The sequence below is a fragment of the Rhinatrema bivittatum genome, chromosome 3 (genome assembly GCF_901001135.1).
Source record: "Rhinatrema bivittatum chromosome 3, aRhiBiv1.1, whole genome shotgun sequence".
Classification (NCBI taxonomy): Eukaryota; Metazoa; Chordata; class Amphibia; order Gymnophiona; family Rhinatrematidae; genus Rhinatrema; species Rhinatrema bivittatum.
Window position 1 is genome coordinate 477,970,783 of NC_042617.1, and position 17,687 is coordinate 477,988,469.

The following is a 17,687-nucleotide window of genomic DNA, read 5'->3' on the forward strand; positions in this document are numbered from 1 at the left end:
ATCATCAGCAATATTAGTCATTTTAAATGACTGAAGCGTTTCATAAAAACCTGTTAAAGATTGAGACAATTGATAAAATGCCTCTTTTGTATGAGAGGGCATTGTCATACGACCATCTGGTTCTTGTGAGACACCTGCTTTAGGGTGCACTGAGTTATTCTGAGGTGAAGTATTAGGTACCTTTCTGTCGTTTTGTATTTTATTGACTGATATGTTCCTCGAATCTTCTGAATCTGTAGAAGTGTTAGAGGAAACAACCTGTATTCCTCTCTTTGTGAGAAGGTATTGGAAGGCAGTCTATGAGATGATTTAGAAGTCGAAGGGCTTATTTCCCATGTAGCACTCCTCTTTGCCAATTTTTTATGGCGAGAGTGTTGTGAGTGCTTATGGTAATAGACGACGAGTCTGTATGATTTCTACATGAGGAAGGTGATCGTTTCCTACATTTTTTTGTAACTTTCCTGGTGTCAGCTCCGGAAGAAAAGGAAATACGTGAACGGGATGAAGTTATTGGTGAAGAAGCTGAAGAAGAGCTTCGTGAAGGGTAACTTCATCATTCCAACTCATTCAGTAATACCTGAGATGAGTAATTGTGTCTTTTATGCGTAGATTTAGATCTATGCGCGGATTTAGATTTATGCACTGATTTATGTTTATGCCCGGATGTAGATTTATGTGCGTATCCTTCTATTTCCGTGCGCGCAAGGGTTATCAGCGCCGATGTCTTCGGCACCGTGCACATAGATCTCAATGGAGTCAGCGCCATATGCATAGATTTTGACGGTGCCATGCACATTTGGTCTGCGCAGTGGCTTCTTCTGCTCCGTGCGCACCGGTTTGTTCATGATGTGCGCCGATCCCTCTCCTGGCGCCGAAGTAATGTGCACCGATACTTTTACATGTGCAGACGGCGCCTTAGGCGCAGAAGGTGTCGGCGCCGAGGTTTCTGGCACCAATATGGTACATTGCGGCTCTTCAGGCTCTGTGGATTTCTTAGAATCCATTGGCCTTTGTCATTTTGTGGTCTCCTTACCTCCAAGAGTGGAGGATTGAGGATCCGACGAAAATGTTCTCTTTTTTGATGGAGCCGATGAAGTCAGTGGGCCAAGCAATGAATGAGCCTCCAACAGGTCCCTTGAGGCAAAAAGTTCCTGAAGCCCGTAGGCCCTTTGTTTTAGTGCTCTAGGTGACATCCTAGAGCAAAATTCACAATCTTCCCGATTGTGATCTGGTCCTAGGCATCTGTAACATCGGTCGTGCCCGTCCGTGACCGACATTACTTTGCCACAACGACAGGGTTTAAACCCCAATTTTGACCTTTTATTACTTTAACACTGAGGAGAGAACAGCTCCGCGTGCGATCCCGCTCGCGGAAAAAACAGATTGAGGAGATTCCGTTACTTTCCTGCGCGGGAACCCATGCGCAGCCGCAGAGAGGAAAGCTCTGTTCTCTGCTTTGACAAGCTCCGCCTCCCGGGCCTGATTGACAGATCCCATGACAGCATGGCTAATTCAGCCCTGCTATCAACGGGAAATAATCCTTTCAGTTCATTTACTTCCTGCTCAGATAAAGTCACCCTATCTTTTCCACTTCCTTTTGTATAAGTATACAAAAAAACAAGCTTTCTCACTAAAGGCAGGTATCCAAAGCCTGCAAAAATTCAGAAGTCCTAAAACAGCACGTACTTCAGTTACCGTGGTGGGAGGCAAAGGTGAATTAGAAAGGGCCCTAACTAAATCCCCTGTTACATGTAACTGCTTTTTCCGCACTATTGTTCAAGTTTAAGCTTATTTTGCACTCCTGTTTCATGTGAACCAGCATGATGGGACTATTGTCTTGAATGTTGGTATAAAAAAAAACTTAAATAAATAAATAAATAAATAAATAAATCATCACTAATGGAATGCACCCCATTACCCAAACATATTCCTAAAAAAGAGACCGTAGTCTGAGCTAGTTTGAATTTAGCCTTATTACCTTTTAACCCCAAACCATGTAATCTGGATAACAACTCATGTGACCATTTGATACAGTATCCTCATCTACAGTGGACAACAATAAATCATCAACGTACTGGCACAAACTCACACCTGGAGGCAATACTGCTTCAAAGGTTTCTAAATCCCTCCTAAGTTGTGCACTAAAAACTCTGGGGCTATCTCGGAAACCTTGAGGGAGCCTTGTCCATTGATAACTATTAGGGCCAAATTGAAATGAAGTAAGGGGCCTGGAGGTATCTGCAAGGGGCACACAGTAAAAAGCATTGGACAAATCAATACAAGTTTTGTACAAATAAATAGGGGAAGAATGTAATAATGTCACTGGATTGGGCACATTCGGATAGATAGGAACAGTTAGATCATTTAGAAGTCTCAAATCCTGAGATAACCACCAATGGCCACTTTTATTTTGGACTGGGTACAAGGGAGTATTGTAGGGGAACTTGCTATATTCTAGAATATTAGCCTGTAAAAAATATGCAATTTCGTCATTAATGGAATCAAGAGAATCAGGTGGCAACGGGTATTGATCCTGCTTAGGGCCATAGGAAGGGTCTTTCAATGTGATGTGATGGGGCACAGCATTTTTTGCCAAACCAAAGGCATTGGTATCTGCCTCTGTCCAGAGGTCCTGAGGTAAGCTATGTATAAACTGTTCTCGTTTAGTGGCAGAAGCACTAGCTATCGCTAATAACAATGAAGGTTGGGTATCGCATGACAATTTTACTTTAAATTCAGTCAATAAATCTCTGCCCAAGAAATTAACTGGACAGTCTGGCGCATAGATAAACTTACAGGTGAGTACTGTATCATGCCACTTAACGGTACATGGAGTAGTGTATTGCATAATAGGGATGTGAATCAGGCTTCAGACGATTGAAAATATCATCGATATTTTCAAAATCGTCAGAAATAGGGGGCTCCCCCAAAACGATAGGAAAACCCCACGATATTGTTCGTGGGGCTTCTCTTATCGTTTTGGGGGAGGGCAGGAAAAATGGCGCACAAAAATAACCCCTAAACCCACTCCAACCCTTTAAAAGTAACCCCTTAGCTTCCCCCACCCTCCCGACCCCCAAAAATACTTTTTACAGGTACCTGGTGGTCCAGTGGGGGTCCCGGGAGCGATCTCCCGCTCTCGGGCCGTCGGCTGCCACTAATAAAAATGGCGCCGATGGCCCTTTGCCCTTACCATGTGACAGGGTATCCGTGCCATTGGCCGGCCCCTGTCACATGGTAGGAGCACTGGATGGCCCGTGCCATTTTTAAAGATGGCGCCGGCCATCCAGTGCTCCTACCATGTGAAAGGGGCCGGCCAATGGCACGGATACCCTGTCACATGGTAAGAGCAAAGGGCCATCGGCGCCATTTTTATTAGTGGCAGCCGACGGCCCGAAAGCGGGAGATCGCTCCCAGGACCCCCACTGGACCACCAGGTACCTGTAAAATGTTTTGGGGAGTTTGGGAGGGTGGGGGAAGCTAAGGGATTAGTTTTAAAGGGTCGGGGTGGGTTTTTTGTTTATCGGTTCGAGCGCAGCCGATAAACAAAACCGCGATTGGGCCGGACGAAAAAAAAAAACATGATGTGAATCGGAACCGGAATCCGAACCGATTCCAGTTCTGATTCACATCTCTATTGCATAACATTTGAAGTTCCCTTAAGCCCAGTAATGGTCTGTGTTTCTGAAGTTAGAACATGCTAGATGGTAATTGCCTTAAAACTGAGACAACTGCACCTGTATCAATCAAAAAGTCACCATATGTAGCGCCGTTTAACAAAAGTCTGGCGTGTGTTTCATGTTTATGAATGGGGACATGGATATCAGCTACTAACAGTGGCTTATGTACCTCAGCAAAATCTGACTGGGCCTGGCGTCATTGTGGAGGTGCGGTGAACTGGCTCCGACTTCCACTATTGTTCCTAACATTGGGGTTGAATTGATGCACAGGTCTGCGTATCCCCCCTCTTGAGGGAAATCTATCTCTAGTATACCCTCTCTGGTATGTGGGGGCATTGCCAGGGTAGTGGCAATCACGGGCGAAGTGACCCATTTGCCCACACTGAAAACCCTGGAGACTCAGCAAGCGACGTTGCGGGGTTGGCCAATCAGGGGCATACCTTCCTTCCTCACGTTCCCAAATTCCCCCATCTCTTTACCAATCCCAGGGTCCAGATTGAGGACCCTTATCCACTGGGCATCCTCGTCCTCTAAATCCCCCCCTTGGAGTAAGGCTAGACCCAGAAGACTGATAAAAACAACTCATGTCTTCACTTTCTCTAGTATTCAGCTCACTTACTTTTTGTCCTTCAAACCCTTTAATCTGTAAAATATGACTATTCATTTGTGCCCAATGCATGTCTGCTAGACCCACTACTGAGGTGAGAGTGTTACGTAATTTATCAGGGAGTGTCTGTATGAACATGTGACAGAAAACAGGAAGTGAATTAGTGTCACTATAAGGAGCTCCCATCTCCTGATTAAAAATGTCTTGGAAAGAATGTAAATGGGAATCAAAAGTAGTAGTCTTAGGATTCCAACGGGCTGCGGACTGGCGTGCAAAATCTCTCTGCTTAGGATATATGTGTCGAAGTGCTTACCATATGTCAGGGCGATGTGAATTAAAAGCATCTCCATCATAAATATGTGTCTGCATTACTTCCTGGTGATTGGCCTGTGCCCACACAGTTGTTTGTTCCAATCCAGGGGTTTGGGAAAATAATGCTTTTATATCCCCAATTGCTAATTGCATTCCCATAGTAAGTTTCTCTAAAGCTATAATCCAGCCGTCTGCACCTCGAGAGAGGGGCGGCAAACTGGAAAGAATTGTGCATAAGTCAATGAATGTCCAGGGGACATACACCGGACGTGGCACACCCTCTGTTGTAGTTTTTGTCACGATTGGCAAAGCATGCACTGTATCCTTTACTGTTCCAGGAGCACTATGAGGTGGCATATGCTGACCTTCATATTTCTCCCACACGGACAAACCTTTGGACATATAATCCATCTGTGCCGAGGACCAAGAGGGGTCCAGGATATCTCTAATGGCACTCTGAGCAGTATTCATATCACTTGTGGTCAAAGAGCCCACAAGAGGATAAACTCATCTGTGGACTTGAAGCAAGAGTCCATCCATGCAAGGTGTCTAGCCTCTTGGTAACATAAAAATAAGATTGTTCCATATCTGCCACATATTCAGCTGGCGTACTGTCCCCTTGCTTAGTACTCTCAACATTAATGACAACGTATGCTCCCTCTGTGTCTTCCTCAGTAGCCAGAGCCCAACGAGGGGTGATACGTACAGGACGGTGAGACATACGGCCAGACAACTCATGTTGAGGTGGGGATAAAGAAGGTATCAAAGTAGGGGGACAACTGCGGGGCATAAAGGCAGTGACTGTGGGGGACTTGGAGGCAATTGGGGGGGAGGGTCTAAGGAATGTGGAGGGAGTGATGGTAATGGAGTAGGGACACACGAACCTGAACCAGCAGGAAGTGTTCCCGATTCACCCAAAGAAAGCCTAGGTTCCTCCTTTGAGGTAATACCCTCACCAATGGGAACACAGTCTACAGTTCCTTCAACCTTAACAGTCCCAGACATCGGCATATTAATAGGAGCCGTGGCACTCAATTGGGGTCCCTCCTCCAGGGGTGCAGTGGGGACCAAATGTGAATACCCCACGGCAGTAACAGTTTCCTCTAAAGGTGAGAACTGTGTACTCTGCAATAAACACCGTCTAGCATACTGAGGGTCAGTAACAATGGTATATGGGGGTGGTGATTGATTAGACCCAAGTTCTTTTTCCAAATATATCCGGGTCATAACAAACCACCTGTGAACTTGCACGTGATCAGATAATTTCTTAAGCAAATTGGCATTTGATTTGCTACATCTGTCCTCTATAAAAGTAATCAACTGCAAAAGCATAGACGGATCAAAGAAGCCATCTACTGGCCACAAGAGAGAAGTGTCCTCCTTAGCCCAAGCCACCCATTTAGAATGGCAAAGTCTAATTAAATTCTCATCTGGCTTGTGCAAAGAAATGACATGTTCCAACAGACGTGGAATTAACCCCTACAGCATGCTTTAAACCTCCTATCTTTCGGGGATCCAAGATGTCCGCCAGATGAGTAGCTGTGTCTTGAGCGACCTCGGTTAACTTCTAAAACGTTATTTTCCTGTGAAAATTTTACTTCAAATATGGGAAGGAAGCGTAAGCTGAGAACTCCTTACCCTGCAGAAGCCTCGGCGAGCACCCCGACCGGTCCGATGGACGCCCATGTCACGCACAGTGGCAGAGTAGCGGGAGACCAGCTGTTGCAGAGAGGGGGAGGGGAAGTCGAGCTCCCCTCACTGCCTGGCTCTATATCACCATTGAGTCCCACGGAGAGGACTCCACCGTTCAATCCAGCTGCCGGGAGAGACGTACTTACTCCGGGGGAGGAAATCCGCCACCAAAGAGTGCAGGATTTCTTACCAGTGTGGCCCGGAGCAGTACCGACAGCAGCTTCTAGCCCCCTGGAAGTTCAAGGGTAAGGCGGTGTGGAAAGGGGAACCTCAGAAGGAGAAACTTTGGCAGTTGCTGGTTCTTTTCCCACGATAGAAATTTCATCAATGGTAAGACCGCAAGTCTTTTCCTTTGAAACATTGTGGGAAGCCATAAATGAGATGAGAACTAATATACTACAGCAGCTAACACCTGTAACAGAACAAGTAAGAAGGCATGAAAAGAAAATGGAAATGTTTGAAAATTCAAATCTAGAATTGGAACAACAGACTGCTACTATTCGAACTGAGATAAAAGTGCTACAAAAAACATAGGGCATCATTTTCCAAGCACTTTACTGTGTGCGATTAATTCGCAAATCACATTAACAGCTGTTAACGTGATTTGCGAATGCAAATTAGTAATTTGGTATTCAGGGGGCGGAGCATATGTAAAGCAGGAACCTGTTTATCGTGTGTGGCGAAACAGCTGCAGTGTTAGCGCAGCTGCTATTGCGGTCCACGATAGTTCCAGACAGCCTGTTTCAGGAGAGAGAGAGAGAGAGGGAGGGAGGGGGAGGGGGAGGGGGAGGGGGAGAGAGAGAGAGAGAGAGAGAGAGAGAGAGAGAGAGAGAGAGAGAGAGAGAGAGAGAGAGAGAGAGAGAGAGCGCCTTACTATAATGCCTATGCCCTACATAGGTATTTGAATCCCTATGGGAGGGCTACCTACTAACTTGGGGTGGGGATTAGGTATGAGCGTCGGGGGTTGGGGGCCACTTTCACATTCCACATGAGACCTACGGACAGAACAGTGGTCTCTAGTGCAGATTTGCTGGCCGTCGGAGTGAGGACGCTCACTCCAAGAAGTGGTTTGGGCAACGTTCTCTCTACCTAGCTTGATGGACATTCTACCTGGGCAACAACATGCTAGGTGGAGAGAATGTTGCCCAAACCACTTCTTGGAGTGAGCGTCCTCACTCCGACGGCCAGCAAATCTGCACTAGAGACCACTGTTCTGTCCGTAGGTCTCATGTGGAATGCAAAAGTGGCCCCCAACCCCCGACGCTCATACCTAATCCCCACCCCAAGTTAGTAGGTAGCCCTCCCATAGGGATTCAAATACCTATGTAGGGCATAGGCATTATAGTAAGGTTCTCTCTCTCTCTCTCTCTCTCTCTCTCTCTCTCTCTCTCTCTCTCTCTCTCTCTCTCTCTCTCTCTCTCTCTCTCTCTCTCTCTCTCTCTCTCTCTCGGCCTGCGATGATTGAAATGCAAAAACTGGCAAGTATCATGCACTGGGAAAACATTGCATGCAGTGCATGCGATGTTTCCCCACTGCATGAAAGAAGCCTCATTTGCATTGGTAATGCCCCCTAATGTGTTACCAATGTGATATTGGAAAATGAGGCCCATAGTTAATGCTGATGAAGGATAATAAGAGTACTGTTCAATATATAAATTTTCCACAACTACCTATGAGATCTCCAAGAGAGGTTTTCAATAAGTATATGTTTGAAATATTAAAAATTTCTGAAGATATGATTCCAACAATTATGAAGATATTTAATGTATCAAAGTTCAGAACAGAAGCAGTAAATCAAGAAGGTGACTTAGAGATTCGGAGACCTGTAATCGATCAGCCTCTTAACAATGATTTTGGAAACATCTGACACAGAATTGGCTACCCCCGCAACTTTGATTGTGATTTTTGCATCAGAGACTGATAGGGAATGGCTGTTAAAATTAAGTATAAAATATAGAAATTAAAGATTTCTTGGAAATTTAGTTAGAGCTTTCCCCGATGTCTCTCGAGAGACACAGAAGAGGAGGAAAGTCTTTCTCCTCTCGAGACTGCAGGTCTTATGAATTGGGGTAGATATTTCCTCAAATTCCCATGTAAATGCGTGGTTAAATATTTGCAAAATACTTATGTCTTTTTTGATCCACCCCAGTTAACTCAGTTCTTGGTGGGAAAGATCCCTTTAACAGCTGAAGTACCCTCCGTGGAGGCTTCTAGTCTCTCATAAGTAAAAATGTCACTGTAATAATCTGGTTATACCTTGGAATATTTTATTGTACTATTTACCTTTAAGTTTATAACAGATCCACCACCCCCCCCCCCCCCCATCCCCACCCTTTTGTGGATCTCATGTGAATAGATACTATAATTAATTTTTCTTTGGTTTAATGTTGTGACAATATTGTGTATAATTTCAATATCTGTATAATGATTGAAGGTATACTCTTTTTTCCTATCAAGAGTTGTTCTTGAAAGTATTGTAAATTGCATAAATAAAAAATAAAAATAAAAAAACCTCCTATCTTTCTAGACCAGAATTTAGACATAATAACAACTTACCAATTGGTAAATATAAGAAGAAATTTGAGAAGTCTCCCTTATAATAAAGAGACTTGTTCTTACCTTGACGATTTGCACACCAGCTGTGCTTCTGGTGTTGTAATTCCGTTGCAGGGAACGGTAATTATGGGGCGTAAAGCAATGAGTCTAAGACAGCCTGCGCAAACAAAAACAAAAAAAAAAACAGTGAAACTACCCTAGTAGCATACCTTCAATAGTAGTTTCCTCCCCTTTGAGGAAACCATTAACATGTAAACTCTGACAGCCTTCTTCCAGACGACAGTCCCATGAGACGTCCGAATCCAGATGCTGGCAACCCCCGTCTGGTCCGTGAGCCCCAGCACGAAGAGCTGCGAAAAGGTCAATTATCTAGTCTGATCAGTCAGGAGAGTCAAATTACAGCTGCAGATGACAATCTCATTAAACCATCCTCTGCTACCAAAATGTTGATTCTAAAGAAACACTGCAGTAGTTAGGTAACCTGAGGCTTTTAATTAAAGAAAGACAGAGACAAAGACAAAAGAGAGGGGGAGGAACAAACAATTTTGTACCTCGGAGTAACACAAGTTCACATCAATCACGTGGATAGCTGGCTACTCACTCATCCAGCAATATTCATGACTTTATATATTCTACATACTAACCAGAGCACATTCAAAGTGTTATTTCTAGATAAGTATAGTCCATTTGATTTGAGAATGTATTAGACCAATCAGCTAATGGGTCTGGGGTGTTGGCTGGGTGCATTCCAGCACGTAGGCTGGCTGCATTCCAGCATGTAGACAGGGTCCTGTGTATTCTTAATCTAAAACTAGTATTCAGGTATACAGCAGAAAGAGGTGCTTTTGGCAGTCAATGCACAATACCACACACATACAATATCTATACAACCCTGGCCTAATACTGTCTTAAATCTATGTTACTTGTAATTAAATGTACACATTGCAACTAACCTATATATTATCCCACAGATATCTACGACTAGGGTTTGATTCTATTGTTCTTGACTGCCTTACTCTGCTGAATCCTCTCTGATCCTCTCTGCTCACCTAGCCCCGCCCAGCCCTCCTTAGTGAGCAATTCAATTTTCTCCTTCCTGCACATTTGATATTTGCTTACTTAGTTGTAGACTTTGCGCTTATTATTTGTTTCTTAGCTCTGGTATCTGTTGTTTAGTTAGCTCTGTTATTTGCCTTTTAGTTGTTGTCTCGCATCCCCTGCAGATTTCTTGCACCGTCTCCTCCACCCCTACTTTCAGCTCCATTTTACTGAAATGTGTCACCTGACTATTCCCATTCTACACCACCCCTCCCTGCGTAAAACTCTCCCAGCACACCCACATCCCTCCATCTATCGCAAATCCCCATTATGATCTCACCCCTCACATAATTCCTAGGCCTAGCTATGCTAGCCATCTCCATATTCAATGCACAATCCATCCTAAAAAAAAAGCCCCCATCCTCCATGACCTGCACACGGACTCCAATCCTGATATCTGTACTATCACTGAGTCCTGGCTAAAGGAAACAGATCATGTCTTCCTTAACCAGCTCCCCCTACAGACCTACAACATCTTTTCCATCCCAAGACCCAAAAAAAGCAGTGGAGGGTTACTCTTGGCTGCCAGAAAACACCTCAGCCTCAAACTCCAAACCCCCCCCCCCCCCCAGATTAGAAATTGGGCTATTTAAATCCAACACTCTGCAGGTCTGTTTCATTTGTGCCCCCCCCCCAGGCCTACTCGAACATGACCCCTCCCCCATCATCAAATATATTGCAGACAATCTTAAGCCTGACACCCCTGCAGTTATACTCAGAGATTTCAATCTCCATGTGGATGTCTGCCCTGCCACACCTGCCTGCGAAATCCTTCTTGACACCTTCAAGGCCTTGGGCTTTAGACAGTTTATCTTGGTGCCAACACATAAAGCAGGTCATATCCTCGACCTCCTCTTTGTTAACTCCCACATAATAGCACTTAACACCCCTGTAGCCACCCCTATACCATGGTCCGACCATTTCCTCATCAACGCCCACCTCACTACCAACACTCCACCTCCTGCCTCACAAACATATAGTAAGACAATCTCTTTCCACAAACCTTGTTCTACAGAAGACCTTACTCTAGTGTTTGACAAAGTTGCCAAGAACCTTGACCTTACCATTCCAGATGTTGCCCTATTCTACTGGAACAATATCACCACCATTGTAGCCGATGAAATCTGCCCCATAGTCCATAAAGAAATACCCCTTTCGCGAACAGAAAGAAAACCATGGTACACTACTGAGCTTAAACAGATAAAACAGGACCTTAGATCTAAAAAACGCACCTGGCATGGACAACTCTCCCCCTCACACAAAGCAGCCTACAAACATACACTGCACATCTACTGTCAAGCCACTCTCCAAGCCAAGCGAGATTTCTACTCATCTAAAATACATGATTATCAATTCAACGCAAACGCTCTATTCTCATACGTAGCAGACCTCACAAATTCCAACCCCCCTCCTCACATGAAGACAATGCCAATGACAAATGCGAAGAACTAGCAAAGTACTTCCAGAATAAAATCGCCAACATTCTCCTTCACTTCCCCACCAAGCCTTCCCCTACCTCTCCGCTCCCTAATAACAACAGAATCAAAATTGGGTCCTTCGACCCCACAACAACCTTGGAGATTGAAACAATTTTGAAAAGGATGAAACCAGCTACTCAGATCTCAGACACAATCCCCTCGAAAACCCTCCTCTCTATCCCAACTGCCATAGCAAAACCCATAGCTGACATAATCAATTGCTCCCTTACTTTTGGCAAATTCCCAGACTCTCTTAAACTTGCTGTCGTCAAGCCTCTCCTTAAAAAAACCTACCCTCGACCCCACTGACCCAGCAAATTACCGGCCTATCTCCAACCTACCTTTCATCTCCAAAATCCTTGAAAAGGTAGTTAACACCCAACTTACTGACCTCCTCGAAGACCATAGTATCTTATACCCGTCACAATTTGGCTTCCGTAAAGGTCACAACACTGAAAATCTCTTAGCAATCACAGACACCATCTTCAAAGGCATGGACCAAAGTAAATCATACTTACTTGCCCTCTTAGATTTCTTGGCAGCCTTCAATACTGTCAACCACCAAATCCTCATTTCACGGCTGGAAGAGATAGGTTTCTCCGACACAGCACTATCATGTTTTTCCTCCTATCTCACCCATAGAGAATACTTAGTAAAAATTGATGTCTGAATCCTCGCACATTCCCTTCACACAAGGTGTCCAAGGATCCTCCCTATCCTCCATCCTATTCAATATTTATCTCTTGCCACTTTGCCACCTACTCTCTGACCTAGGCCTGACATTTTTCCTGTATGCTGATGATATGCAAATCTTTATCCCTATTCAAAAAACCCTCAAGGAATCCCTGAAATTCTGGGAATCGTGCCTTGCTTCTATCAATTCCTTATTATCCAACCTCCACCTCACACTAAATGCAGCAAAAACTGAAATCCTCATCATATCTAATCAACCGGCCCACACATCTTTCTCCACCTCGCACAACACTACCTTAGCCCACACCCCTCTGCACTGTAAGAGACCTAGGCATCACCCTAGATCAACACCTAAATTTCAAACCCCACATTAAGTCTCTTCTAAAGGGGGCTTCTACAAACTCCATAAGAACATCCTTAAAAAACTCAAGCCCCTTCTCCACGCCCAGGATTTCCGCTTAGTCCTGCAGACGACCATTCTATCTAAACTGGACTACTGCAACTCCCTTCTCCAAGGCCTCCCGTCCTCCACCATTAAACTCCTACAAATCCTGCAGAACACCATGGTGAGAATCATAACCAATACCCGTAAAATGGACCATATCACCCCCCTACTCAGAGATCTGCACTGGCTACACATCCCCTTCCGCATTCAATACAAAATACTTACCATCCTACACAATACGCTATACAAAAACAATCTCCCCTGGGTCGAGGAAATGCCACGCTTCCGTTCCTCTAACCGCCCCACCAGAATCTTCCTTGCGGGCACCCTCCATACCCCATCCCTCAAAACTGCACACCCTACTCTTACCAGAGAAAGAGCCTTCTCCATTGCTGGCCCTTCCCTCTGGAACTCCCTTCCCTCAGATCTCCGCCTTGAACCCTCCTTACACAAATTCAAAAACGGTATCAAGACATGGCTCTTCAAGCAGGCCTACCCAGATGCTAACCAAACTTAGACAGTGCCTCCCCCTGCCTTTCAGAACTCATCTTGCACTATATATATGTGTACCGTGAATCCACTTATATTATGTACTCCTCCCATGATGTTAGGTTAGTAAGTTATTTTGGTTATTCTCCACTCTCTTCTTAACTTCCTTCCTTAATCTCTCTCTTTATCTTTTCTCACTCCCTGCCCTCTTCCTCTTCCCCTTTCTTGCCTGCACCCCTTACCCCATTCCCTGTTCAATGTAATTTCTTCCTTTCTTTTAGTTAATTGTAAACCGGCGTGATGTGTCCTACGAATGTCGGTATATTAAAAGTTCATAAATAAAATAAATAAATAAAAATAAATACTCAACCAGTTTCTAATTCAGTCCATCAGCTTGAGACCCATCCCTGGCTGCTCAGATTATCAATGAGCCTCCTGTGTAGAACAGTTTCAAAAGCTTTGCTGAAATCCAACCACACCAAGCACATATTGTTGATCTAATTATTTAGTTACTCAATAAAATAAATTAGATTAATTTGACACAATCTACTTGTAGTAAAATTATGTTGCCTCAGATACTGCAATCTACAGAATTATAGATAGTCCACTATCCTTTCCTTCAGTACAGTCTCCATCAATTTTATCAACACCGAAGTAAGGCTAAGCAGTCTGTAGTTTCCAATGTCCTCGCTGTATGAAGAGGGATCACAACTGCCTTTTTTCAGTTCTACAGGATCAACCCTCTCACCAAAGGTTCTTCAGTAGATCCACCAACACATCTCTGAGCTCCTTTGGTTCCATGACTTTGTCCACTTTCAGGTATACTAGTTTTACACACCTACTCTCCTCTGTAAATGATGTTTTATCAATCCTGCTCTTAAATATACCCTTGCACAGTGGACCTTCTCAAACTTCTTCAGTGAAAACCAAACAGAAATATTCCCACCTCTATTCAAACATTGCTCCTCATTTCTGCTCAATTTTACCATGACTGACCATCTGATGTCACCTTGCTTTATCTCTTTTGCTATATTTCTTCTCTTTGTACTTTGACCTTCCTGGCTTCTTTTCCTCCTTCTTTCTGCTTTACAGATATTCTTTCTACTGTTTTGTTTTGTTTTTTTTTATGATCATTTGTACTTTTTGACTACTAATCTTTTCACCCTTACTTTTTCAGCCACCTCTTTGGAAAACCTTAATCAGCTTTTTTTAATGCTTACTTTTAACTTTCCTAATATTAACATCTGTCACCCTTGCTATTGCTTCTTTTAGTCTAGCCCACTGTTCTACTTTAGCCACCTCCTCCCACTCATTATGGTCTTCTCTACCTTGACTTTTATATGTCAGTGTCTGATGGTCACTAGTTCTAAGATGGGCACCTACCTAGATAATAGAGATGCTGCCTCCATTTATATGTACAAGATCTAATATTGCCCTTTCCTTCATGGGTTTCATCACCATTTGTCACAATTTCCCCTTCCCTCATGAGTTCTATCAAAAGTCAGGAAAAGGATCTAGGTATCATCATTTTTTATCTTGGTTGCCACCACTTAGGTTGCGGTGGCAGCCAAGTTAAAAAATAGAATGCAAGAAATTATTTAAAAAGAATGGCAAATAAAATAGAGAATATCATATTGTCTCAGTATCATTCCATGATGTGACCACACCTTGAGAATTGTGTGTAGTTCTGATAATCGCATCTCAAAAAAGTTATAGCAAAATTAGAAAAGGTACAGAGAAGGGCAACCAAAATGATAAAGGGGATAGAATGATTCTCCAATGAGGAAAGGCTAAAGATGTTAGGGCTCGTCAGCTTGGAGAAGAGATGGATGAGAGGAGATATGATAGAGGTCTATAAAATGAGTGGAGTGGAATGGGTAAATACAAATCGATTGTTTACTCTTATAAAAAGTACAAAAACTAGAGGACATTCAATGAAGTTACTAGTTGATACTTTTATGACATATAGGAATTCGTAGCCAGAGGATGTAGTTAAAGATGTTAGTGTATCTGGGTTTAAAAAGGTTTTAGACAAGTTCCTGGAAAAAAGCCCATAAACCATTACTAAGGTGGACTTGGGGAAATCCATTGCTTAAAACTGAGATAAGCAGCATGAAATCTATTGACCTTTTAGAATATTGACAGGTACTTGTGACTTGGATTGGTCACTGTTGGAAACAGGATACTGGACTTGATTGTCCTTTGGTCTGACCCAGTATGGTAAATCTTATGTTCTTATGTCTAAGGATTGAAGGGTGTCCGGGATCTCTCTACTCTTACCACCAACAGGATACTCCAATTCACAAATGACTGGCTAAAATCTCCTACCAATATCAGCTTCTCCTTCTTTCCCACCTTTTAGATATCTTCAGCCAGATCTCTAGTTTTTCCATCTGTGTAGATCTATAGACCAACCTGGTATAAAGGGAAATGCCATCACATCTTTCCAGTACAGCCCTTAGTGCCTCTCCTTTCCACAAGCTCTTTACTTTTTACATAAACAACTACTCCATCTCCTTTTCTGCCAACCTTATCCTTCTTAAATAGATTATAGCCTGGTATGGCTATATTGCCATTTATAGGACTCATTGAAACATTTATCTGTGATGGCAACAATTAGAAGGTCCTCCTCTGCCATGAGGAATTGTAGATCAGGAATTTAACTGCTTAGATTACGAGTGCTTGTGCTCATGGCCCTCCTTGTAGTTCTCCTAGGCATTTCTATACTCTGGATTTCCTCTTATCTGTTCTCTTCACCATCCCTGTTGCTCAAAAATAACTAGTCAGATAATTATGTGAGTTTTTCCACAATCTTCATTTGTTTATCAGAAGTAATAGCCCCAAACCATACCGTTTTAGTCACCATAAATTCCTCAAGCTTAAATGTCTAGCAATGTATGCTCATCCAAACTGACTTTTTCCTGGTGCATAAAACTTTTCTAGAGGGATACACATTGATGGAAAAGTTTAGGATCAAATTATAATCTTTAGTAAATATTCTAAAAATTTTGATACAGTAAGTCACTTCAAAAACTAAAATTATTTAAAAGGAAACCAGTAAAGTAAGTGACAGAGATAAAACCATATAAAGTTAACAAAAGCTTTCTTGTAACTACATTTTCTAAAAATGACGGATGTGACAAAGTTATATAAAAAGAAAAAAAAATTTGCAAGTGTCTCAGTCACTTTGACATCCATAACCAAATCTAATCCCTCGGCACCAAAACCATCTTCTTGCTGTAATAAAAAAAAAGTTAGTAATAAAGTTGTAAATGAAAATGCTGATGTGACCCACTTGTAGTGGTGGTAGGCACTCCACTTAAATGCCATACACTATTAAATGAAAAAAAAGATATGAACACTTTTAATTTTAAAATGCTCTTTGCAATCAACATAATCAGTTACATTTTCCTTCTGAAAAGCTCTTAAATTTTTACAGTTAATATGTAACTCAGATATGTGTTCCAATCTGCAGAATGAAATTTTAGTGTTGTAATCATCAAGAACATATTATTAGAATTTCATACCCACTATAAAATTTAAATGTATAATAATGAACTTCAAAAGGAAAAAAGAAGCTCTAATTTTATAAATACCTTTAACAAGTTATGACTAGACCTGAGAATACAAATTAATAATTATGCTCATAATGCACAGGTCTTCCTTTGTTTTAAAAAGTTTGCATCTAAATTTGGTGTAAAAATTGTAGCCTAACAGTTACAGCAGGGAGATTGTAGTCTGGAAAAATCTTTAAATTCAAATTCTGCCTTCCTCTTGCCAAATGTAGGGTTGCCAACTGGCTCCAAATTTTCAGAACAGGTTGATCCAGTCCTGGGTTTACCCCATTGCATGCTGGAATTTTATCTGATTTCTCTATTGCATTCCCTAAGAAAAGCAAGCCTAAAGGTGCCTGCATGCAGGAGAGTAAAACCTGGACTGGAACAACCTGTCCTGAAAATCTGAAGCCAGTTGGTAACCCTAGGCTTAAGTCATCCCTATTTGTTATAACTTTAATATGTTATATCCTAGATTTTAAAAGGGCTATGCTCATAAATTTCAGAGTTTACGCGCATGGCTGGGCCTTGTGCATAAACCCCAGTATGTTCAGAAGTGCCGGCCCATGGAAAAGGGGCGGCCCAGGGGGCAAGGTCTGGGTGGGGAGGGGCAGTGGGCAGGGCCAGGACAGTGCCATTCATTAGCCACTGTCCCAGGAAGCACATGCTGGCAGCCGGCTTGCGTGTGCAGATTACGGAGGAGCAGTAAGTATTAAAATAAAAACATAAGGATAGTTAGGGTAGGTTTAGGGGGCGGGGAGGAGAGGGGAAGAGGGTGCAAGGATACGATTAGATATAGGATAGTCAGGGCTGGAGGAACCACTAGGCAAGCTAGGCCTGTGCCTAGGGTGCCGAGACTTAGGGGGTGCCGCGCAGGGCGCTGAGACTTAGGGGGCACCGCGGCAGGCAGCAGAATTTTGAATGGGCAGAAAAGTGCCCTTTCAAAATTCTGCCAGCTCCCGACTTGCCCTGCCTCCCCCCCAGTGCCACCCTCTTGACACCCCCCCCCCCCCCCGGTGGTCCAGCAGACGGCCCAGGAGCGATCTGCTGCTCCCAGGGCCTCGGCTGCCACTAAGCAAAATG